The 26,987-nt window shown below is 43.3% G+C and overlaps 1 long non-coding RNA gene across 1 annotated transcript; it reads right to left on the bottom strand.

The window, feature by feature from the left end:
* Positions 1-151: 151 nt before the first annotated feature.
* Positions 152-26,064, bottom strand: LOC142475763 (uncharacterized). The gene is made up of 16 exons (XR_012791123.1): positions 25,984-26,064; positions 23,481-23,600; positions 22,365-22,460; positions 20,817-20,920; positions 19,475-19,585; positions 16,971-17,090; positions 15,855-15,950; positions 14,307-14,410; positions 13,081-13,200; positions 11,965-12,060; positions 10,417-10,520; positions 9,075-9,185; positions 6,557-6,676; positions 5,441-5,536; positions 3,888-3,999; positions 152-261 (listed from the first exon to the last, which is right to left on the bottom strand). It is a non-coding gene; the product is annotated as an uncharacterized LOC142475763 (long non-coding RNA).
* Positions 26,065-26,987: the final 923 nt, after the last annotated feature.

The following is a 26,987-nucleotide window of genomic DNA, read 5'->3' as shown; positions in this document are numbered from 1 at the left end:
TGATGTATTGAATCAACAAAAATCTGCATGGTACAGATCACAGGAAGGGGTGGAGTAGAGGTGAATATGTCCAATGCGAAACCCTTAGCAGCCGGATTTTTTGGAGTCAATAAAACGACAAATACTAAATGAGAAATATACACATTGCTTATCTGTCTCTGTGTAGTCATTTTCCTCCTCTTCAACTGTCCTTCAATTTTCTATTTTGCAAGAAAATGAACACATGGCTTCAATATTCACTTCTGTTCTGCAGTCTTTCCTCTTGAAATAAAAAAGTTAAGCATTGCATTATTATTATTATAATTATTATTGACGATACATACAATGAACCTTGCTCCAAACCATGTGATACAAAGCAAATCCACCTCCCTCCCACAGCTGTGCTCCTTCTAGAGCTTCTACCACACAAGTTATTCATGTCAGTGAAACTGTACTGCAGTCCCGGTCTGCACACAATCTACTGAATCAATGACATCACACTGTGTCACACAATGTCATGCTAACGACAGGAAACAATCTTTGTATATATCTTTGTATATATAATAATAATAATAATAATAATAATAAAAAAAATAAGACAGGACAGACACTCCTACATTGCAATCAATAGAAAATAACTGGGACAGGCACTTCAAGGATGCATACGGTCCCGGATAAACTGTAGCTACCTATACACGTGTGCCTTGTCTCTAGACTCTGCATATATCTCTATTTATATACCACCCATTGTGTACTCAGCGCTTTACAAGAGAGACCAAAAAGTACAGGAAATTATTATACAATAAGTTCAACAAACAAAAACAGACAATAGGAAAGTAAATCCCTGTCCTGGGTAGTTTACAATCTAAGAGAAATGTAAGGAGACTTACAGAGAGACAACAGGTGGGGGAACAAGTGCAGTAGATGACAATGCTTGTCCTTAATGGTGGGTACTTGTAGTATAAAGCACTTCTTGGGAACAATAGTTAGTGACTGAATGAGTGACAGTAGCAACGAGTAAAAGCTATTGAAATGCTTCATTTAAGTTGTGAATTTTAAGGTTGATCTTAAATGTGGGTGGAAGAGGGTATGTTGGCATATACTGAGTGTGTGTGAGTTTCACAGGTAAATTGATGGGAAAGGGTTTCAGGCAAGAGAGCGAGTGCGCAGTAGAGGTGTAAGAAGTATAATGGAGACAGCTATTAGTAGAGCTTAGGAGACGAGGAAGGGCATAACGAGACCAAAGATGATATGTAGGAAGGAGCAGATGAATAGAGAATAGTGTTGGACTGGGTCCTCAACTATAAAAAAATGGGTAACGGGTACCCGGCCAAAATGAAAGGTTCTACCCGGTCGGGTACACGGTTTGGCACTTACCTTCCGGGTGGCGGTGACATCTAGGATCAGCAGCAGTCCTGTGACGGTGGCAGCATCTGTGGTGTCTTCAGCCGGCGGGGGAGCTGCAGGCTCACAGACACAGCTTACCTGCTTCGGTGCTGTGGAAGTGATTCCTGCAGCTCCCCCCGCCAGGTGAAGACACCTCTGATGCTGCCAACATCAGAGGACTGCTGCTGCTGATCCTAGATGTCTTAGGAAAGGTAAGTATAAAAGATTATTTCCAGCTGCCCTGACATTACCCGACGCCGGGTATTACCCGGCCAAGTCCACTTCTCAGTGGCCGGTTTCGAGTAATGTCCGGGTAGCTGGAAATGTGTCGGGTAACGCCGGGTACTCGGTACACCACTAATAGAGAACCTTAACAAAAAGGTAAGGAGGAGAACTTTGTAGGTGATCTGAAACTTGATGGGAAGCAAGGAGAGGGATTTAAGGAGGAGGAGGAGATGAGCAGATACTGTTGTGGGAGAAAGGGAAATTATTCAAGCAGCAGAGTTTTGGATAGATTGCAAATGAGAAAGTTGTGAAGCAGGGAGCCCTGTTAGCAGTATGTTAACCCATACGATAAGGGCATGCATTGGCGTTTTAGCAGTAGATTGACAGAGAAAAGGGCAAATCTTGGAAATATTACAGAGAAAGAATCGACAAACTTTAGCCAGTGTCGTGAATGAAGATGGAAAGGGAAGAGTCAAATGTTACTCCTAGGCAATGTGCTTTCATGACAGGATGATGGTAGTACTGTTTACTGCGATGGAGAAAGGTGATATTAGGCCAGATTTAGGGGGAAATATGAGGAGCTCAGTTTTAGACATTAGGTTTAAGGCAGAAGAGTGTCATCCATGGAGGATATAGCCAGGAGGCGACCCGAAACTAGGAACTAAATTGCAGGAGTGACGGTAGGGTGGATAGGTGTGTGTATCATCTGCATAGAGATGATATCAAGGGCCAAAATAGTTGATAAGGTCAACTAGTGATAGTATGTAGTGAGAGAGGTCCCAGAACAGAGTCCTGAGGTATACCAACAGACAAAACAACAGGAGACAAAGACACGTTAGCAACAGAGATGGAGAATGTGTGATGGAGAAGTATGATGAAAACCAGGATATAAGTTTGCTGCGGATACGAAGAAAGAGTTTAGAATATGAATGAGAAGAGTGATTGACAGTATCAAAAGCAGAAGAGAGATCAAGCAGGATTAGTAAGTAAAATGGACCTTGGGAATTTTCTTTATGTACATAATTGGTTACATTGGGAAAGGCAGATTGTGAAGGGCCCAGAGGAGCATGTGATTTAAGAATGTTGATCAAACGGGAGATCACAAGACGTTCTAGCAATTAGGAGGCAAATGGTAGGACGGATACAGGGCGATAGTTAGAAATTCACACAAGGTCAAGGTTATTTTTGAGAATAGGGGTGACCACTGCATGCTTAAAAGGAAGAGTTGAAAGAGCCAAAGGATATGGAGGAATTGAAGATGTGGGTGAGAGTGAGAATATAGGATTGAGAGGGCATGTGGTAGAGGGAGAAGAGAAGATCAGGTTCCAGCTTTGTGACAGGAGAAAAGGAGTCAAGAGTGCAATGAGATCTAGATAGAAAAAGAGAGAGGGGGAAGGGAGAGAACGAATCTACTTGTGGATGGCATCCACCTTGCCTCAAGTGAGCAAAGGCTTGAGGAGAAATAAAGGATGGATGTTAAGTGGGAGGAGAAAGTCAGTGGTGGGACTCAAATACATAGAAGACAGTGTGAATGAAATTGGAGTGTTGATGAGTGAGGAAAAAGTAGTGTTTGACCTTAAAAAAAGGAGCAGAGTTTTACAGAACAGGACAAAGGTTTAGTGTAGAAAATCAGACTGTGAGATTTCCTCCATAGGTGTTAAGAGCAGCAGTGTGATGTGATGAAGTGTGATGAGAGCGTGCTTGTGAATTAAACCAATGCATGGGTTAGGCTGCGTCTATAGTAAGCACGCAACAGATGGCAAAGTTAGCGCATGCCTGTCGCTCCAGCAATCCCTGCACTGAGGTCCGAGGCGACGGGGAGGCCCTGCATCGCTCGCACGCACTGTGGACAACCAAGCGTGTGCCCATGATAATCACGGCCTTAGAGGGATGAGTGTGTCAGAGCCTAGAAGGGGCATATAGATGATGGAGGAGGAGGGAGGAGGAGATGATAGCATTGTAAGAGTTAACAAGATAGCTAGTTTAAGAAGAAAGTGAGGAGAGGTTAGAGATAAGGGTAGATGTCAGAGGAGAGAGTTCAATTAAGCTGAGGTATCGAGTAGGACAGGGGTGAGGGGAATGAGAAGTGGTGGATGATGAGAGCAGAAGAGGTCATGTACAAATAGACCATGTTAGTCGTAGAGCAGACATTCCAGAGGGCACGTGAGAAGGGAAGAGTAAAGTGAGACAAGGAATGTGGATTACATTAGATGGGTTAATACGCTTAGCAGGGAGGTGGAGAGAGAGGCAAGAGGCAGAGGGTGGTGTAGGGGTAGAGGAAGAGATGTTGCATGTACCTTGTCAGAACATTAAAGAACGTCAATTCACACTGGTGCAGAGTTGATGATGAAATGCTGAATCCAGTTCACGTCCAATTCAATTTTAACAGAACTTTTTCATTCTTCATTACTGCAAAAAAAAATTAAAAAACAATGCATTACTATTTTCAAAATGGATTGAATTCCCCCACCAATGACTATGTGTTACCAATATATCCCTCTCAGTCCCACTGCAGCACATACTGTACCAGTGTGAAAGTAAGAAGGTACACAGTACCGGTAAAACAATACGTGCCGGTACTATGCACCATATGAATTATAAGGGGATGTAAATCTCCCAGTCTCTCTCCATATCCGCAACAGAGCGGGCTCCGGTCAGTGGCATGGATGCCCATATATGGGTATGCTCATATTTGGGCATCCCATGTCACTGACCGGAGCCGGCTCTGAGTATAGGGATATATGCGGAGACGCACAGGTGCAAGGAAATGGGAGGAGGCACGGTGAGAAACAGGGAGAGACCACAGGAAGATAGAGGGCAACAACTTCCACAAGGTACTTGTATGGGTATAATTGTTTGTATTTTGTGCAGAGGGGGTAATTTCAGATAAAATACAATTCTCCACCCTCTACGAAACAATTCCACTTTGTTCAGTAAGCCAGAAAGTCTTGGTCCCATGTGGACTGAATTTAATGCAAATAAGGTCCTTAATACACAAGTAAAGAATAAAGTTACTTATTCTCTACTGTAAGAAGTGCCACATTGCCCACTATTTGGGTCCTGTGCCCAGATTGTGACCATGCATGGCAGAGGTGAGATTCCCCCAACTCCAATTTGCTACACTCTCCAAGAGAGATAATTGTGATCAGAGGTGGAACTAGGGGAGGGTGTGAGCAGGGTCACTGCCCAGGGAGTAACCTGACTGGGGGCACGGAAATCTCATTTAGTGCATATGTTGCGGCACTGCATTGATTGACCGGTCAATCTGCACTGCTGCCTGTCACAGTGACATCCTGATCGGGCACTGTGATCAGCTATAGCACTGACCCAGGTGAGATAGTTCAGCACTTTACAAGGAGGGAACAGATGTTGTGGGTGACAGATGCTGGAGGTAGGCCAAGACTGTTGGCCAGAGTAACGTGGAGACTTACTGCACTCTGCATGCCCATCCTCTCCCTGACATCAGGGGAAGGAAGTGGCCCTGGGGTGTGTGTAGGTATGCCAGATGTCAGTGTATGCATAAGTAAGTATGCCTGTGTAGTGGGAGGTGTAGGGGCGTTAAGCTGGAGGACTTAAAACAGGCACAAAAGCACATAGATACCTCTGATTATACCGCACCAAATGCTGATAATATCATGCTGTAGCTGCACTTTACAGAAGATGATGCAGATGTCATCATTGGTTGGTGGGTTCATTAAATCAATCCATCATATCATAACCACACTGTGCATATGATGTACTGAATCAGTAACACCAGGAAGACATCTCCATGTTAGGAGTAGAGTTGAAGTTAACAGAATATGTCCAGCACTGTGGTGTGTAGCCCATAAATAATAATTGTGCACATTACCAGAACAACATACTGTCAACTGCAAGATCATTTTGCTGCTTGTAGCGTATGCTCATCCTGTACAGTGTTGTAGTAGATCCGTCTCTTCAGTGTTCACTGCAACAAAAGTAAGACATTGCATTAATATTACAGACGTTTGGGGGCTGAAATCTCACTTCGCTGCGGACAATTTCCCTTTGCATAAGATTCTTGTGATTATGTCAATGATGATCAATAACTGCATCATAACACAGCCGCTCTATACAGAAGATGTACTTGCTCTCATTGGTCATTGAGGTAATACGTCACACAATGTACAGATATAGCAAGGATTATTTCTCCCACTTGTGCATTATGGCATTATGATGGGAAATGTTGTGAGATTCTGCATTATCAGCATCACTGAATCTTTTGGAAATTAAGTGATATTCTATGTTTTAATGCAATATTATGGGTGATCAGCCGGTAAAATAATAATAGCTTGCTGTATCTGTAGCCATGCTCTACCCATGATGTGCTGAACCAATGACTGCAGAGAGATTCAGAGTGCTAAACATGACTGGAACGCATCTCTGAATAATGGGCAGCAAAGCAGTGCAGAATAGGAGGTGAAAGTATTTAAAATGGAAGATCCTTAGCAGCTGTGTGGAGAGTAGACAGTACAGACTGACCAAGTAAATGGTAAAAGGAGTAACTTCAACATTACTTGGCTTTGTTCTCCACATTGAAGCTTTCCTCCTCTTTAAATCACTAATACTGATGCCATGTGTAACCTGTACTGAGAGTTATATAATCTACTGGCCTAGATGAAACCATATGATGCAAACAGGATCCATCCCACTCCAGATTCATAGAATTGAACCACCTCAACCTTTCATAACAATCACATAGAACTGCAGCTGTGCGCTACTGCACATGTTCTTGTTATGAATGGTAGTAGATGTGGTCCTTGGGTCTTTACTTCATACTGTAGCCACACTCTACTCATGATGTATTGAATCAACGAAAACTTGCATGGTTCAGATCACAGGAAGGGGTAGAGTAGAGATGAAAATATTCAATGTGAAACCCGTAGCAGCCGGATTGTGTGGAGTCAATAAAACGACAAATACTAAATGGTAAATGAGAAATATACACATTGCTTATCTGTCTCTGTGTAGTAATTTTCCTTCTCTTCAACTGTCCTTCAAATTTTCTCTTTTGCAAGAAAAGGAACACATGGCTTCAATATTCACTTCTGTTCTGCAGTCATCCCTCCTGAAATAAAAGTTAAGCATTGCATTGTTATTATGATAATACATACAATAAACCTTGCTCCAAACCATTTGATGCAAAGCAAATCCACCTCCCACCCACAGCTGTGCTCCTTCTAGAGCATGCATGTCAAACTCCAGTCCTCGAGGGTCCCAAACAGGCCAGGTTTTCAGTAGGGATATCCTGAAAACCTGGCCTGTTTGCGGCCCTCGAGGACTGGAGTTTGACATCCTTGTTCTTGAGCTTCTACCACGCAAGTCATCCATGTGAGTGACACTGTACTGCAGTCCTGGTCTGCACACAATCTACTGAATCAATGACATCACACTGTAAAGGCAATCTACAAGATGTATTAGTTGTCCACACTTCCGAAATGTTACTTTTATGTCCAAATCACTTATTCCCATGACCTGATATTTGTATTTGTTATTTATAGGATTGTCACAAAGAGTTGATGAGGTCACCAAATGATAGTATGTAGAGAGAAAGAGAGATCTCAGAACAGAGCCCTGATGTATACCCACAGACAGATCAATAGAAGACGAAGACATGTTAGCAACAGAGATGGAGAATGTGTGACAGGAACGTTATGATGAAAACCAGGATAGAACTGTGTTACGGATACCAAGAGAGAGTTTAGAATATGAAGGAGGAGAGTGATTGAGAGCATCAAACGCAGCAGATAGATCAAGTAGGATTAGTAGGGAAAAGTGACCTTGGGAATTTGCTTTAAGCACAGTCTGTAGAACGAGCTGTACGAAAGGCAGGTTGTAAAGGATCCAGGAGGGAATGTGATTTAAGAATGTTGACATTCTAGCAATTAGGAGACAAACAGCAGGAGGGATACAGGGCGGTAGTTAGTAAGGCACATAGGGTGTAGGTTGTTTCTGAGAAAAGGGTGACCACTACAGGCTTAAAGTAAGAGGGTAAAGAGCCAGAGAATAGGGAGGAATTGAAGATGTGGGTGAGAGTGGGGACTAAGAGATGCAGTAAGGTGTGAGGGGATACGATCTAGAGGGCATGTGGTAGAGGGAGAAGAGAAGATGATTTGCTTCCAGCTCTGTAAGAGAAGAAAAAGAGTCAAATGCAGAAGGAGAATTAGGTAGAAGGAGAGAAGGGGGAAGGGACAGAAGGAATCTCCTTGTGGGTGGCATCCACCTTGCCTCTGAAGTAGTCAAATGCTTGAGGAGAAGTGAAGGAAGGATGGCAAGTGTGAGGAGAAGGTTAGTGGAGGGAGTCAAATACAGGGAAAAAAAGACAGCGTAAATTAAATTTGAGTGTTGATGAATGTGAAAAAAAAGTAGTGTGGTTTGGCCCCAGAGAGCAGCTTTATACAGGACTGGAGACATTTTTACTGTAGAAAAATCAAATATCAATTGTGTGATTTCCTTCATAGGCATTAAGAACAGCGAGTGGAAGTGTGATGAACATGTTTGGGAATTTAGCCAAGGGTGTGGGCTAGAGGGACAAGTGTGTCAGAGCCTAGAGGGGGCATATAGATAGGAGGATAGCATTGTAAGAGTTAATAAGATTGTTAGTTTAAGCGGAAAGAGAGAGAGAGCAGAGAGGTTAGAGTAGATGTCAGAGGAGAGTTTAATTAAGCAGAGGCAAATCAGTGGGACAGGTAAGATGGGGTGAGGGGAATGACTGATTGTGAATGATGAGAGCAGAAGAGGTCATGTACAACTAGAGCCTTGTTAGTCAGAGAACGGACATTCCAGATGGCATAGGAGAAGGGAAGAGAAAAGTAAGGAAAGGAATGTGGATTACATTAGATAGGTTAACACTCTTAGCAGGGAGGCAGAGGCAGGGAGGCCCGATGTGTATATGAGCAGGTTCAAGATTATAAGAGATATCCCACACATCAGCAAACATAGAAGGAGACACAGAGATAGGTGTAGAGAGAGACAGAGATAGCTCTATGTAGAGAGAGAGGGACGTAGAGAGAATGAGACAGATAGGCGCAGAGAGAGGGGGCGCAGAGAGAGGAGGCGCCAAAAGAGGGGGCGCAGAGAGAGGGGGCACAGAGAATAGGATATTAAAGAGTGCTTTTCATTGAGCAGTGCAGAAATAGCTGCAATAGAGGTCTGTACAAATGGTGCAGTGTGTAGACACATGCAAAGGTAGGGGAAGGAAAGAGGAGAACATGTGGATAAAAGCAGGAGTGTGGAAGTTAGAGAAATTAGAAAAGTTTAACAGAGGAGTGAGGAAACAGCAAGCAGAAAGAACAAGAGAGAGGTTACATTGGGATGACGTTCTGTGGTAAAGAGAAAATGCTAGGAGAGAGCTTTCAAATATTAGAGGACATGAATTGAGGGAGCAAATGTATAAATCAAAACCTGAGGGGGAGGTATAGCACGAAAGCTTGCACAGCAGATTATAGTCTTAATGTTGCGTGTACCTGTCAGGGTATTCAAGAAGTTAAATTCTCACAAGTGCAGAGTTCATGATGAAATGCTGAATCTAGTCCCCCTCCAATTTAATTTTAATATAACTTTTCCATTCTTCATTACTGCAAAAAGCAAACAAAACAAAACCACATTGCATTACTATTTTCAAAATGGATTGAATGGCATATTCAACAGTGACTGTGTGATGCCAATATTCCCCACTCACTCGTAGTGAAGCACATATTGTACTAGTGTTGAAAGTAGGCCGGTAGAGTCAGGTACGCAGTACTGATAAAACAATAAGTGCCCGTCGTAAGTACCAGCTCCGCAACAGTGCGGGCATCACATTAGTGACGTGGATGAACATATATGGATAAGCCCATATTAAGGCATCACGTGACCAGAGCCGTCACTGACTGGGTATACGTAAAGACGCAGGGAGATGCAAGGAAAGGGAGGGAGAGAGACAGGGAGAAGATGTGAAACGGAGGAAGGCACGGATGGAGGGAGTTCTTCCGAGCTTCTGCGGGCCTCTCTCTTTCACTGGTGCATGCCGGGAGCTGGTCCCAACATCCACAAAGTGTGTGTGTATTATTGGTTGTATTTTATGGGGGTAGGAGGGTAGTGTGTATATTGTGTGTGTGGGAGTATTATATTGTGTGTAGAGGTGCAGAGGAGAGTACTAGATTGTGTATCTTGTGTAAGGGTGTTGTGTATATTGTGTTTGGAGCTATAATATTATTGGGGAGATTAGTATTGAGGAGGTATTATAGTGTGTATTGTGGGGAGTATTAGTGTGTGTATTGTTTGTGGGTGACAGATGCTGGGGGTATGCAGCAATCCCTGCACTGAGGTCCGAGGCGGCTCTGCATCGCTCGCACGCACTGTGGATGACCAAGCATGTGCCCATGATAATCATGGCCTTAGAGGGATGAGTGTGTCAGAGCCTAGAAGGGGCATATATATGATGGAGGAGGGAGGAGGAGGAGGGAGGAGGAGGAGATGATAGCATTGTAAAAGTTAACAAGATAGTTAGTTTAAGCAGAAAGTGAGGAGAGGTTAGAGATAAGGGTAGATGTCAGAGGAGAGAGTTCAATTAAGCTGAGGTATCGAGTAGGACAGGGGTGAGGGGAATGAGAGGTGGTGGATGATGAGAGCAGAAGAGGTCATGTACAAATAGACCTTGTTAGTCAGAGAGCAGTCATTCCAGAGGGCACGTGAGAAGTGAAGAGTAAAGTGAGACATGGAATGTGGATTACATTAGATGGGTTAATACGCTTAGCAGGGAGGTGGAGAGAGAGAGGCAAGAGGCAGAGAGTGGTGCAGGGGTTGAGGAAGAGATGTTGCATGTACCTTATCAGAACATTAAAGAACATCAATTCACACTGGTGCAGAGTTGATGATGAATCCAGTTCACCTCCAATTCAATTTTAACAGAAATGTTTCATTCTTCATTACTGAAAAAAAAGAAAAGTAAAAAACATTTCATTACTATTTTCAAAATGGATTGAATTCCCCCAACAATGACTATGTGTTACCAATATATCCCTCTCAGTCCCACTGCAGCATATACTGTACCAGTGTGAAAGTAGGAAGGTACACAGTACCGGTAAAACAATACGTGCCGGTACTATGCACCATATGAATTATAAGGGGATGTAAATCTCCCAGTCTCTCTCCATATCCGCAACAGAGCGGGCTCCGGTCAGTGGCATGGATGCCCATATATGGGTATGCTCATATTTGGGCATCCCATGTCACTGACCGGAGCCGGCTCTGAGTATAGGGATATATGCGGAGACGCACAGGTGCAAGGAAATGGGAGGAGGCACGGTGAGAAACAGGGAGAGACCACAGGAAGATAGAGGGCAACAACTTCCACAAGGTACTTGTATGGGTATAATTGTTTGTATTTTGTGCAGAGGGGGTAATTTCAGATAAAATACAATTCTCCACCCTCTACGAAACAATTCCACTTTGTTCAGTAAGCCAGAAAGTCTTGGTCCCATGTGGACTGAATTTAATGCAAATAAGGTCCTTAATACACAAGTAAAGAATAAAGTTACTTATTCTCTACTGTAAGAAGTGCCACATTGCCCACTATTTGGGTCCTGTGCCCAGATTGTGACCATGCATGGCAGAGGTGAGATTCCCCCAACTCCAATTTGCTACACTCTCCAAGAGAGATAATTGTGATCAGAGGTGGAACTAGGGGAGGGTGTGAGCAGGGTCACTGCCCAGGGAGTAACCTGACTGGGGGCACGGAAATCTCATTTAGTGCATATGTTGCGGCACTGCATTGATTGACCGGTCAATCTGCACTGCTGCCTGTCACAGTGACATCCTGATCGGGCACTGTGATCAGCTATAGCACTGACCCAGGTGAGATAGTTCAGCACTTTACAAGGAGGGAACAGATGTTGTGGGTGACAGATGCTGGAGGTAGGCCAAGACTGTTGGCCAGAGTAACGTGGAGACTTACTGCACTCTGCATGCCCATCCTCTCCCTGACATCAGGGGAAGGAAGTGGCCCTGGGGTGTGTGTAGGTATGCCAGATGTCAGTGTATGCATAAGTAAGTATGCCTGTGTAGTGGGAGGTGTAGGGGCGTTAAGCTGGAGGACTTAAAACAGGCACAAAAGCACATAGATACCTCTGATTATACCGCACCAAATGCTGATAATATCATGCTGTAGCTGCACTTTACAGAAGATGATGCAGATGTCATCATTGGTTGGTGGGTTCATTAAATCAATCCATCATATCATAACCACACTGTGCATATGATGTACTGAATCAGTAACACCAGGAAGACATCTCCATGTTAGGAGTAGAGTTGAAGTTAACAGAATATGTCCAGCACTGTGGTGTGTAGCCCATAAATAATAATTGTGCACATTACCAGAACAACATACTGTCAACTGCAAGATCATTTTGCTGCTTGTAGCGTATGCTCATCCTGTACAGTGTTGTAGTAGATCCGTCTCTTCAGTGTTCACTGCAACAAAAGTAAGACATTGCATTAATATTACAGACGTTTGGGGGCTGAAATCTCACTTCGCTGCGGACAATTTCCCTTTGCATAAGATTCTTGTGATTATGTCAATGATGATCAATAACTGCATCATAACACAGCCGCTCTATACAGAAGATGTACTTGCTCTCATTGGTCATTGAGGTAATACGTCACACAATGTACAGATATAGCAAGGATTATTTCTCCCACTTGTGCATTATGGCATTATGATGGGAAATGTTGTGAGATTCTGCATTATCAGCATCACTGAATCTTTTGGAAATTAAGTGATATTCTATGTTTTAATGCAATATTATGGGTGATCAGCCGGTAAAATAATAATAGCTTGCTGTATCTGTAGCCATGCTCTACCCATGATGTGCTGAACCAATGACTGCAGAGAGATTCAGAGTGCTAAACATGACTGGAACGCATCTCTGAATAATGGGCAGCAAAGCAGTGCAGAATAGGAGGTGAAAGTATTTAAAATGGAAGATCCTTAGCAGCTGTGTGGAGAGTAGACAGTACAGACTGACCAAGTAAATGGTAAAAGGAGTAACTTCAACATTACTTGGCTTTGTTCTCCACATTGAAGCTTTCCTCCTCTTTAAATCACTAATACTGATGCCATGTGTAACCTGTACTGAGAGTTATATAATCTACTGGCCTAGATGAAACCATATGATGCAAACAGGATCCATCCCACTCCAGATTCATAGAATTGAACCACCTCAACCTTTCATAACAATCACATAGAACTGCAGCTGTGCGCTACTGCACATGTTCTTGTTATGAATGGTAGTAGATGTGGTCCTTGGGTCTTTACTTCATACTGTAGCCACACTCTACTCATGATGTATTGAATCAACGAAAACTTGCATGGTTCAGATCACAGGAAGGGGTAGAGTAGAGATGAAAATATTCAATGTGAAACCCGTAGCAGCCGGATTGTGTGGAGTCAATAAAACGACAAATACTAAATGGTAAATGAGAAATATACACATTGCTTATCTGTCTCTGTGTAGTAATTTTCCTTCTCTTCAACTGTCCTTCAAATTTTCTCTTTTGCAAGAAAAGGAACACATGGCTTCAATATTCACTTCTGTTCTGCAGTCATCCCTCCTGAAATAAAAGTTAAGCATTGCATTGTTATTATGATAATACATACAATAAACCTTGCTCCAAACCATTTGATGCAAAGCAAATCCACCTCCCACCCACAGCTGTGCTCCTTCTAGAGCATGCATGTCAAACTCCAGTCCTCGAGGGTCCCAAACAGGCCAGGTTTTCAGTAGGGATATCCTGAAAACCTGGCCTGTTTGCGGCCCTCGAGGACTGGAGTTTGACATCCTTGTTCTTGAGCTTCTACCACGCAAGTCATCCATGTGAGTGACACTGTACTGCAGTCCTGGTCTGCACACAATCTACTGAATCAATGACATCACACTGTAAAGGCAATCTACAAGATGTATTAGTTGTCCACACTTCCGAAATGTTACTTTTATGTCCAAATCACTTATTCCCATGACCTGATATTTGTATTTGTTATTTATAGGATTGTCACAAAGAGTTGATGAGGTCACCAAATGATAGTATGTAGAGAGAAAGAGAGATCTCAGAACAGAGCCCTGATGTATACCCACAGACAGATCAATAGAAGACGAAGACATGTTAGCAACAGAGATGGAGAATGTGTGACAGGAAAGTTATGATGAAAACCAGGATAGAACTGTGTTACGGATACCAAGAGAGAGTTTAGAATATGAAGGAGGAGAGTGATTGAGAGCATCAAACGCAGCAGATAGATCAAGTAGGATTAGTAGGGAAAAGTGACCTTGGGAATTTGCTTTAAGCACAGTCTGTAGAACGAGCTGTACGAAAGGCAGGTTGTAAAGGATCCAGGAGGGAATGTGATTTAAGAATGTTGACATTCTAGCAATTAGGAGACAAACAGCAGGAGGGATACAGGGCGGTAGTTAGTAAGGCACATAGGGTGTAGGTTGTTTCTGAGAAAAGGGTGACCACTACAGGCTTAAAGTAAGAGGGTAAAGAGCCAGAGAATAGGGAGGAATTGAAGATGTGGGTGAGAGTGGGGACTAAGAGATGCAGTAAGGTGTGAGGGGATACGATCTAGAGGGCATGGGTTAATACGCTTAGCAGGGAGGTGGAGAGAGAGAGGCAAGAGGCAGAGAGTGGTGCAGGGGTTGAGGAAGAGATGTTGCATGTACCTTATCAGAACATTAAAGAACATCAATTCACACTGGTGCAGAGTTGATGATGAATCCAGTTCACCTCCAATTCAATTTTAACAGAAATGTTTCATTCTTCATTACTGAAAAAAAAGAAAAGTAAAAAACATTTCATTACTATTTTCAAAATGGATTGAATTCCCCCAACAATGACTATGTGTTACCAATATATCCCTCTCAGTCCCACTGCAGCATATACTGTACCAGTGTGAAAGTAGGAAGGTACACAGTACCGGTAAAACAATACGTGCCGGTACTATGCACCATATGAATTATAAGGGGATGTAAATCTCCCAGTCTCTCTCCATATCCGCAACAGAGCGGGCTCCGGTCAGTGGCATGGATGCCCATATATGGGTATGCTCATATTTGGGCATCCCATGTCACTGACCGGAGCCGGCTCTGAGTATAGGGATATATGCGGAGACGCAGAGGTGCAAGGAAATGGGAGGAGGCACGGTGAGAAACAGGGAGAGACCACAGGAAGATAGAGGGCAACAACTTCCACAAGGTACTTGTATGGGTATAATTGTTTGTATTTTGTGCAGAGGGGGTAATTTCAGATAAAATACAATTCTCCACCCTCTACGAAACAATTCCACTTTGTTCAGTAAGCCAGAAAGTCTTGGTCCCATGTGGACTGAATTTAATGCAAATAAGGTCCTTAATACACAAGTAAAGAATAAAGTTACTTATTCTCTACTGTAAGAAGTGCCACATTGCCCACTATTTGGGTCCTGTGCCCAGATTGTGACCATGCATGGCAGAGGTGAGATTCCCCCAACTCCAATTTGCTACACTCTCCAAGAGAGATAATTGTGATCAGAGGTGGAACTAGGGGAGGGTGTGAGCAGGGTCACTGCCCAGGGAGTAACCTGACTGGGGGCACGGAAATCTCATTTAGTGCATATGTTGCGGCACTGCATTGATTGACCGGTCAATCTGCACTGCTGCCTGTCACAGTGACATCCTGATCGGGCACTGTGATCAGCTATAGCACTGACCCAGGTGAGATAGTTCAGCACTTTACAAGGAGGGAACAGATGTTGTGGGTGACAGATGCTGGAGGTAGGCCAAGACTGTTGGCCAGAGTAACGTGGAGACTTACTGCACTCTGCATGCCCATCCTCTCCCTGACATCAGGGGAAGGAAGTGGCCCTGGGGTGTGTGTAGGTATGCCAGATGTCAGTGTATGCATAAGTAAGTATGCCTGTGTAGTGGGAGGTGTAGGGGCGTTAAGCTGGAGGACTTAAAACAGGCACAAAAGCACATAGATACCTCTGATTATACCGCACCAAATGCTGATAATATCATGCTGTAGCTGCACTTTACAGAAGATGATGCAGATGTCATCATTGGTTGGTGGGTTCATTAAATCAATCCATCATATCATAACCACACTGTGCATATGATGTACTGAATCAGTAACACCAGGAAGACATCTCCATGTTAGGAGTAGAGTTGAAGTTAACAGAATATGTCCAGCACTGTGGTGTGTAGCCCATAAATAATAATTGTGCACATTACCAGAACAACATACTGTCAACTGCAAGATCATTTTGCTGCTTGTAGCGTATGCTCATCCTGTACAGTGTTGTAGTAGATCCGTCTCTTCAGTGTTCACTGCAACAAAAGTAAGACATTGCATTAATATTACAGACGTTTGGGGGCTGAAATCTCACTTCGCTGCGGACAATTTCCCTTTGCATAAGATTCTTGTGATTATGTCAATGATGATCAATAACTGCATCATAACACAGCCGCTCTATACAGAAGATGTACTTGCTCTCATTGGTCATTGAGGTAATACGTCACACAATGTACAGATATAGCAAGGATTATTTCTCCCACTTGTGCATTATGGCATTATGATGGGAAATGTTGTGAGATTCTGCATTATCAGCATCACTGAATCTTTTGGAAATTAAGTGATATTCTATGTTTTAATGCAATATTATGGGTGATCAGCCGGTAAAATAATAATAGCTTGCTGTATCTGTAGCCATGCTCTACCCATGATGTGCTGAACCAATGACTGCAGAGAGATTCAGAGTGCTAAACATGACTGGAACGCATCTCTGAATAATGGGCAGCAAAGCAGTGCAGAATAGGAGGTGAAAGTATTTAAAATGGAAGATCCTTAGCAGCTGTGTGGAGAGTAGACAGTACAGACTGACCAAGTAAATGGTAAAAGGAGTAACTTCAACATTACTTGGCTTTGTTCTCCACATTGAAGCTTTCCTCCTCTTTAAATCACTAATACTGATGCCATGTGTAACCTGTACTGAGAGTTATATAATCTACTGGCCTAGATGAAACCATATGATGCAAACAGGATCCATCCCACTCCAGATTCATAGAATTGAACCACCTCAACCTTTCATAACAATCACATAGAACTGCAGCTGTGCGCTACTGCACATGTTCTTGTTATGAATGGTAGTAGATGTGGTCCTTGGGTCTTTACTTCATACTGTAGCCACACTCTACTCATGATGTATTGAATCAACGAAAACTTGCATGGTTCAGATCACAGGAAGGGGTAGAGTAGAGATGAAAATATTCAATGTGAAACCCGTAGCAGCCGGATTGTGTGGAGTCAATAAAACGACAAATACTAAATGGTAAATGAGAAATATACACATTGCTTATCTGTCTCTGTGTAGTAATTTTCCTTCTCTTCAACTGTCCTTCAAATTTTCTCTTTTGCAAGAAAAGGAACACATGGCTTCAATATTCACTTCTGTTCTGCAGTCATCCCTCCTGAAATAAAAGTTAAGCATTGCATTGTTATTATGATAATACATACAATAAACCTTGCTCCAAACCATTTGATGCAAAGCAAATCCACCTCCCACCCACAGCTGTGCTCCTTCTAGAGCATGCATGTCAAACTCCAGTCCTCGAGGGTCCCAAACAGGCCAGGTTTTCAGTAGGGATATCCTGAAAACCTGGCCTGTTTGCTGCCCTCGAGGACTGGAGTTTGACATCCTTGTTCTTGAGCTTCTACCACGCAAGTCATCCATGTGAGTGACACTGTACTGCAGTCCTGGTCTGCACACAATCTACTGAATCAATGACATCACACTGTAAAGGCAATCTACAAGATGTATTAGTTGTCCACACTTCCGAAATGTTACTTTTATGTCCAAATCACTTATTCCCATGACCTGATATTTGTATTTGTTATTTATAGGATTGTCACAAAGAGTTGATGAGGTCACCAAATGATAGTATGTAGAGAGAAAGAGAGATCTCAGAACAGAGCCCTGATGTATACCCACAGACAGATCAATAGAAGACGAAGACATGTTAGCAACAGAGATGGAGAATGTGTGACAGGAAAGTTATGATGAAAACCAGGATAGAACTGTGTTACGGATACCAAGAGAGAGTTTAGAATATGAAGGAGGAGAGTGATTGAGAGCATCAAACGCAGCAGATAGATCAAGTAGGATTAGTAGGGAAAAGTGACCTTGGGAATTTGCTTTAAGCACAGTCTGTAGAACGAGCTGTACGAAAGGCAGGTTGTAAAGGATCCAGGAGGGAATGTGATTTAAGAATGTTGACATTCTAGCAATTAGGAGACAAACAGCAGGAGGGATACAGGGCGGTAGTTAGTAAGGCACATAGGGTGTAGGTTGTTTCTGAGAAAAGGGTGACCACTACAGGCTTAAAGTAAGAGGGTAAAGAGCCAGAGAATAGGGAGGAATTGAAGATGTGGGTGAGAGTGGGGACTAATCGATGCAGTAAGGTGTGAGGGGATACGATCTAGAGGGCATGTGGTAGAGGGAGAAGAGAAGATGATTAGCTTCCAGCTCTGTAAGAGAAGAAAAGGAGTCAAATGCAGAAGGAGAATTAGGTAGAAGGAGAGAAGGGGGAAGGGACAGAAGGAATCTCCTTGTGGGTGGCATCCACCTTGCCTCTGAAGTAGTCAAATGCTTGAGGAGAAGTGAAGGAAGGATGGCAAGTGTGAGGAGAAGGTTAGTGGAGGGAGTCAAATACAGGGAAAAAAAGACAGCGTAAATTAAATTTGAGTGTTGATGAATGTGAAAAAAAAGTAGTGTGGTTTGGCCCCAGAGAGCAGCTTTATACAGGACTGGAGACATTTTTACTGTAGAAAAATCAAATATCAATTGTGTGATTTCCTTCATAGGCATTAAGAACAGCGAGTGGAAGTGTGATGAACATGTTTGGGAATTTAGCCAAGGGTGTGGGCTAGAGGGACAAGTGTGTCAGAGCCTAGAGGGGGCATATAGATAGGAGGATAGCATTGTAAGAGTTAATAAGATTGTTAGTTTAAGCGGAAAGAGAGAGAGAGCAGAGAGGTTAGAGTAGATGTCAGAGGAGAGTTTAATTAAGCAGAGGCAAATCAGTGGGACAGGTAAGATGGGGTGAGGGGAATGACTGATTGTGAATGATGAGAGCAGAAGAGGTCATGTACAACTAGAGCCTTGTTAGTCAGAGAACGGACATTCCAGATGGCATAGGAGAAGGGAAGAGAAAAGTAAGGAAAGGAATGTGGATTACATTAGATAGGTTAACACTCTTAGCAGGGAGGCCCGATGTGTATATGAGCAGGTTCAAGATTATAAGAGATATCCCACACATCAGCAAACATAGAAGGAGACACAGAGATAGGTGTAGAGAGAGACAGAGATAGCTCTATGTAGAGAGAGAGGGACGTAGAGAGAATGAGACAGATAGGCGCAGAGAGAGGGGGCGCAGAGAGAGGAGGCGCCAAAAGAGGGGGCGCAGAGAGAGGGGGCCCAGAGAATAGGATATTAAAGAGTGCTTTTCATTGAGCAGTGCAGAAATAGCTGCAATAGAGGTCTGTACAAATGGTGCAGTGTGTAGACACATGCAAAGGTAGGGGAAGGAAAGAGGAGAACATGTGGATAAAAGCAGGAGTGTGGAAGTTAGAGAAATTAGAAAAGTTTAACAGAGGAGTGAGGAAACAGCCAGCAGAAAGAACAAGAGAGAGGTTACATTGGGATGACGTTCTGTGGTAAAGAGAAAATGCTAGGAGAGAGCTTTCAAATATTAGAGGACATGAATTGAGGGAGCAAATGTATAAATCAAAACCTGAGGGGGAGGTATAGCACGAAAGCTTGCACAGCAGATTATAGTCTTAATGTTGCGTGTACCTGTCAGGGTATTCAAGAAGTTAAATTCTCACAAGTGCAGAGTTCATGATGAAATGCTGAATCTAGTCCCCCTCCAATTTAATTTTAATATAACTTTTCCATTCTTCATTACTGCAAAAAGCAAACAAAACAAAACCACATTGCATTACTATTTTCAAAATGGATTGAATGGCATATTCAACAGTGACTGTGTGATGCCAATATTCCCCACTCACTCGTAGTGAAGCACATATTGTACTAGTGTTGAAAGTAGGCCGGTAGAGTCAGGTACGCAGTACTGATAAAACAATAAGTGCCCGTCGTAAGTACCAGCTCCGCAACAGTGCGGGCATCACATTAGTGACGTGGATGAACATATATGGATAAGCCCATATTAAGGCATCACGTGACCAGAGCCGTCACTGACTGGGTATACGTAAAGACGCAGGGAGATGCAAGGAAAGGGAGGGAGAGAGACAGGGAGAAGATGTGAAACGGAGGAAGGCACGGATGGAGGGAGTTCTTCCGAGCTTCTGCGGGCCTCTCTCTTTCACTGGTGCATGCCGGGAGCTGGTCCCAACATCCACAAAGTGTGTGTGTATTATTGGTTGTATTTTATGGGGGTAGGAGGGTAGTGTGTATATTGTGTGTGTGGGAGTATTATATTGTGTGTAGAGGTGCAGAGGAGAGTACTAGATTGTGTATCTTGTGTAAGGGTGTTGTGTATATTGTGTTTGGAGCTATAATATTATTGGGGAGATTAGTATTGAGGAGGTATTATAGTGTGTATTGTGGGGAGTATTAGTGTGTGTATTGTTTGTGGGTGACAGATGCTGGGGGTATGCAGCAATCCCTGCACTGAGGTCCGAGGCGGCTCTGCATCGCTCGCACGCACTGTGGATGACCAAGCATGTGCCCATGATAATCATGGCCTTAGAGGGATGAGTGTGTCAGAGCCTAGAAGGGGCATATATATGATGGAGGAGGGAGGAGGAGGAGGGAGGAGGAGGAGATGATAGCATTGTAAAAGTTAACAAGATAGTTAGTTTAAGCAGAAAGTGAGGAGAGGTTAGAGATAAGGGTAGATGTCAGAGGAGAGAGTTCAATTAAGCTGAGGTATCGAGTAGGACAGGGGTGAGGGGAATGAGAGGTGGTGGATGATGAGAGCAGAAGAGGTCATGTACAAATAGACCTTGTTAGTCAGAGAGCAGTCATTCCAGAGGGCACGTGAGAAGTGAAGAGTAAAGTGAGACATGGAATGTGGATTACATTAGATGGGTTAATACGCTTAGCAGGGAGGTGGAGAGAGAGAGGCAAGAGGCAGAGAGTGGTGCAGGGGTTGAGGAAGAGATGTTGCATGTACCTTATCAGAACATTAAAGAACATCAATTCACACTGGTGCAGAGTTGATGATGAATCCAGTTCACCTCCAATTCAATTTTAACAGAAATGTTTCATTCTTCATTACTGAAAAAAAAGAAAAGTAAAAAACATTTCATTACTATTTTCAAAATGGATTGAATTCCCCCAACAATGACTATGTGTTACCAATATATCCCTCTCAGTCCCACTGCAGCATATACTGTACCAGTGTGAAAGTAGGAAGGTACACAGTACCGGTAAAACAATACGTGCCGGTACTATGCACCATATGAATTATAAGGGGATGTAAATCTCCCAGTCTCTCTCCATATCCGCAACAGAGCGGGCTCCGGTCAGTGGCATGGATGCCCATATATGGGTATGCTCATATTTGGGCATCCCATGTCACTGACCGGAGCCGGCTCTGAGTATAGGGATATATGCGGAGACGCAGAGGTGCAAGGAAATGGGAGGAGGCACGGTGAGAAACAGGGAGAGACCACAGGAAGATAGAGGGCAACAACTTCCACAAGGTACTTGTATGGGTATAATTGTTTGTATTTTGTGCAGAGGGGGTAATTTCAGATAAAATACAATTCTCCACCCTCTACGAAACAATTCCACTTTGTTCAGTAAGCCAGAAAGTCTTGGTCCCATGTGGACTGAATTTAATGCAAATAAGGTCCTTAATACACAAGTAAAGAATAAAGTTACTTATTCTCTACTGTAAGAAGTGCCACATTGCCCACTATTTGGGTCCTGTGCCCAGATTGTGACCATGCATGGCAGAGGTGAGATTCCCCCAACTCCAATTTGCTACACTCTCCAAGAGAGATAATTGTGATCAGAGGTGGAACTAGGGGAGGGTGTGAGCAGGGTCACTGCCCAGGGAGTAACCTGACTGGGGGCACGGAAATCTCATTTAGTGCATATGTTGCGGCACTGCATTGATTGACCGGTCAATCTGCACTGCTGCCTGTCACAGTGACATCCTGATCGGGCACTGTGATCAGCTATAGCACTGACCCAGGTGAGATAGTTCAGCACTTTACAAGGAGGGAACAGATGTTGTGGGTGACAGATGCTGGAGGTAGGCCAAGACTGTTGGCCAGAGTAACGTGGAGACTTACTGCACTCTGCATGCCCATCCTCTCCCTGACATCAGGGGAAGGAAGTGGCCCTGGGGTGTGTGTAGGTATGCCAGATGTCAGTGTATGCATAAGTAAGTATGCCTGTGTAGTGGGAGGTGTAGGGGCGTTAAGCTGGAGGACTTAAAACAGGCACAAAAGCACATAGATACCTCTGATTATACCGCACCAAATGCTGATAATATCATGCTGTAGCTGCACTTTACAGAAGATGATGCAGATGTCATCATTGGTTGGTGGGTTCATTAAATCAATCCATCATATCATAACCACACTGTGCATATGATGTACTGAATCAGTAACACCAGGAAGACATCTCCATGTTAGGAGTAGAGTTGAAGTTAACAGAATATGTCCAGCACTGTGGTGTGTAGCCCATAAATAATAATTGTGCACATTACCAGAACAACATACTGTCAACTGCAAGATCATTTTGCTGCTTGTAGCGTATGCTCATCCTGTACAGTGTTGTAGTAGATCCGTCTCTTCAGTGTTCACTGCAACAAAAGTAAGACATTGCATTAATATTACAGACGTTTGGGGGCTGAAATCTCACTTCGCTGCGGACAATTTCCCTTTGCATAAGATTCTTGTGATTATGTCAATGATGATCAATAACTGCATCATAACACAGCCGCTCTATACAGAAGATGTACTTGCTCTCATTGGTCATTGAGGTAATACGTCACACAATGTACAGATATAGCAAGGATTATTTCTCCCACTTGTGCATTATGGCATTATGATGGGAAATGTTGTGAGATTCTGCATTATCAGCATCACTGAATCTTTTGGAAATTAAGTGATATTCTATGTTTTAATGCAATATTATGGGTGATCAGCCGGTAAAATAATAATAGCTTGCTGTATCTGTAGCCATGCTCTACCCATGATGTGCTGAACCAATGACTGCAGAGAGATTCAGAGTGCTAAACATGACTGGAACGCATCTCTGAATAATGGGCAGCAAAGCAGTGCAGAATAGGAGGTGAAAGTATTTAAAATGGAAGATCCTTAGCAGCTGTGTGGAGAGTAGACAGTACAGACTGACCAAGTAAATGGTAAAAGGAGTAACTTCAACATTACTTGGCTTTGTTCTCCACATTGAAGCTTTCCTCCTCTTTAAATCACTAATACTGATGCCATGTGTAACCTGTACTGAGAGTTATATAATCTACTGGCCTAGATGAAACCATATGATGCAAACAGGATCCATCCCACTCCAGATTCATAGAATTGAACCACCTCAACCTTTCATAACAATCACATAGAACTGCAGCTGTGCGCTACTGCACATGTTCTTGTTATGAATGGTAGTAGATGTGGTCCTTGGGTCTTTACTTCATACTGTAGCCACCCTCTACTCATGATGTATTGAATCAACGAAAACTTGCATGGTTCAGATCACAGGAAGGGGTAGAGTAGAGATGAAAATATTCAATGTGAAACCCGTAGCAGCCGGATTGTGTGGAGTCAATAAAACGACAAATACTAAATGGTAAATGAGAAATATACACATTGCTTATCTGTCTCTGTGTAGTAATTTTCCTTCTCTTCAACTGTCCTTCAAATTTTCTCTTTTGCAAGAAAAGGAACACATGGCTTCAATATTCACTTCTGTTCTGCAGTCATCCCTCCTGAAATAAAAGTTAAGCATTGCATTGTTATTATGATAATACATACAATAAACCTTGCTCCAAACCATTTGATGCAAAGCAAATCCACCTCCCACCCACAGCTGTGCTCCTTCTAGAGCATGCATGTCAAACTCCAGTCCTCGAGGGTCCCAAACAGGCCAGGTTTTCAGTAGGGATATCCTGAAAACCTGGCCTGTTTGCTGCCCTCGAGGACTGGAGTTTGACATCCTTGTTCTTGAGCTTCTACCACGCAAGTCATCCATGTGAGTGACACTGTACTGCAGTCCTGGTCTGCACACAATCTACTGAATCAATGACATCACACTGTAAAGGCAATCTACAAGATGTATTAGTTGTCCACACTTCCGAAATGTTACTTTTATGTCCAAATCACTTATTCCCATGACCTGATATTTGTATTTGTTATTTATAGGATTGTCACAAAGAGTTGATGAGGTCACCAAATGATAGTATGTAGAGAGAAAGAGAGATCTCAGAACAGAGCCCTGATGTATACCCACAGACAGATCAATAGAAGACGAAGACATGTTAGCAACAGAGATGGAGAATGTGTGACAGGAAAGTTATGATGAAAACCAGGATAGAACTGTGTTACGGATACCAAGAGAGAGTTTAGAATATGAAGGAGGAGAGTGATTGAGAGCATCAAACGCAGCAGATAGATCAAGTAGGATTAGTAGGGAAAAGTGACCTTGGGAATTTGCTTTAAGCACAGTCTGTAGAACGAGCTGTACGAAAGGCAGGTTGTAAAGGATCCAGGAGGGAATGTGATTTAAGAATGTTGACATTCTAGCAATTAGGAGACAAACAGCAGGAGGGATACAGGGCGGTAGTTAGTAAGGCACATAGGGTGTAGGTTGTTTCTGAGAAAAGGGTGACCACTACAGGCTTAAAGTAAGAGGGTAAAGAGCCAGAGAATAGGGAGGAATTGAAGATGTGGGTGAGAGTGGGGACTAAGAGATGCAGTAAGGTGTGAGGGGATACGATCTAGAGGGCATGTGGTAGAGGGAGAAGAGAAGATGATTAGCTTCCAGCTCTGTAAGAGAAGAAAAGGAGTCAAATGCAGAAGGAGAATTAGGTAGAAGGAGAGAAGGGGGAAGGGACAGAAGGAATCTCCTTGTGGGTGGCATCCACCTTGCCTCTGAAGTAGTCAAATGCTTGAGGAGAAGTGAAGGAAGGATGGCAAGTGTGAGGAGAAGGTTAGTGGAGGGAGTCAAATACAGGGAAAAAAAGACAGCGTAAATTAAATTTGAGTGTTGATGAATGTGAAAAAAAGTAGTGTGGTTTGGCCCCAGAGAGCAGCTTTATACAGGACTGGAGACATTTTACTGTAGAAAAATCAAATATCAATTGTGTGATTTCCTTCATAGGCATTAAGAACAGCGAGTGGAAGTGTGATGAACATGTTTGGGAATTTAGCCAAGGGTGTGGGCTAGAGGGACAAGTGTGTCAGAGCCTAGAGGGGGGGCATATAGATAGGAGGATAGCATTGTAAGAGTTAATAAGATTGTTAGTTTAAGCGGAAGAGAGAGAGAGCAGAGAGGTTAGAGTAGATGTCAGAGGAGAGTTTAATTAAGCAGAGGCAAATCAGTGGGACAGGTAAGATGGGGTGAGGGGAATGACTGATTGTGAATGATGAGAGCAGAAGAGGTCATGTACAACTTGAGCCTTGTAAGTCCAGAGAACGGACATTCCAGATGGCATAGGAGAAGGAAGAGAAAAGTAAGGAAGGAATGTGGATTACATTAGATAGGTTAACACTCTTAGCCAGGGAGGCCCGATGTGTATATGAGCAGGTTCAAGATTATAAGAGATATCCCACACATCAGCAAACATAGAGGAGACACAGAGATAGGTGTAGAGAGAGACAGAGATAGCTCTATGTAGAGAGAGAGGGACGTAGAGAGAATGAGACAGATAGGCGCAGAGAGAGGGGGCGCAGAGAGAGGAGGCGCCAAAAGAGGGGGCGCAGAGAGAGGGGGCCCAGAGAATAGGATATTAAAGAGTGCTTTTCATTGAGCAGTGCAGAAATAGCTGCAATAGAGGTCTGTACAAATGGTGCAGTGTGTAGACACATGCAAAGGTAGGGGAAGGAAAGAGGAGAACATGTGGATAAAAGCAGGAGTGTGGAAGTTAGAGAAATTAGAAAAGTTTAACAGAGGAGTGAGGAAACAGCAAGCAGAAAGAACAAGAGAGAGGTTACATTGGGATGACGTTCTGTGGTAAAGAGAAAATGCTAGGAGAGAGCTTTCAAATATTAGAGGACATGAATTGAGGGAGCAAAATGTATAAATCAAAACCTGAGGGGGAGGTATAGCACGAAAGCTTGCACAGCAGATTATAGTCTTAATGTTGCGTGTACCTGTCAGGGTATTCAAGAAGTTAAATTCTCACAAGTGGCAGAGTTCATGATGAAATGCTGAATCTAGTCCCCCTCCAATTTAATTTTAATAACTTTTCCATTCTTCATTACTGCAAAAAGCAAACAAAACCAAACCACATTGCATTACTATTTTCAAAATGGATTGAATGGCATATTCAACAGTGACTGTGTGATGCCAATATTCCCCACTCACTCGTAGTGAAGCACATATTGTACTAGTGTTGAAAGTAGGCCGGTAGAGTCAGGTACGCAGTACTGATAAAACAATAAGTGCCCGTCGTAAGTACCAGCTCCGCAACAGTGCAGGCATCACATTAGTGACGTGGATGAACATATATGGATAAGCCCATATTAAGGGCATCACGTGACCAGAGCCGTCACTGACTGGGTATACGTAAAGACGCAGGGAGATGCAAGGAAAGGGAGGGAGAGAGACAGGGAGAAGATGTGAAACGGAGGAAGGCACGGATGGAGGGAGTTCTTCCGAGCTTCTGCGGGCCTCTCTCTTTCACTGGTGCATGCCGGGAGCTGGTCCCAACATCCACAAAGTGTGTGTGTATTATTGGTTGTATTTTATGGGGGTAGGAGGGTAGTGTGGTATATTGTGTGTGTGGGAGTATTATATTGTGTGTAGAGGTGCCAGAGGAGAGTACTAGATTGTGTATCTTGTGTAAGGGTGTTGTGTATATTGTGTTTGGAGCTATAATATTATTGGGGAGATTAGTATTGAGGAGGTATTATAGTGTGTATTGTGGGGAGTATTAGTGTGTGTATTGTTTGTGGGTGACAGATGCTGGGGGTATGCAGCAATCCCTGCACTGAGGTCCGAGGCGGCTCTGGCATCGCTCGCACACACTGTGGATGACCAAGCATGTGCCCATGATAATCATGGGCCTTAGAGGGATGAGTGTGTCAGAGCCTAGAGGGGCATATATATGATGAGGGAGGGAGAGGAGGAGGAGAGGGGAGGAGGAGGAGGAGGA

Source organism: Ascaphus truei, unplaced genomic scaffold, assembly GCF_040206685.1.
Source record: "Ascaphus truei isolate aAscTru1 unplaced genomic scaffold, aAscTru1.hap1 HAP1_SCAFFOLD_1369, whole genome shotgun sequence".
Lineage (NCBI taxonomy): Eukaryota > Metazoa > Chordata > Amphibia > Anura > Ascaphidae > Ascaphus > Ascaphus truei.
Note: the sequence above shows the minus strand (reverse complement) of the source record. Positions and strands in the feature narration are given on the sequence as shown.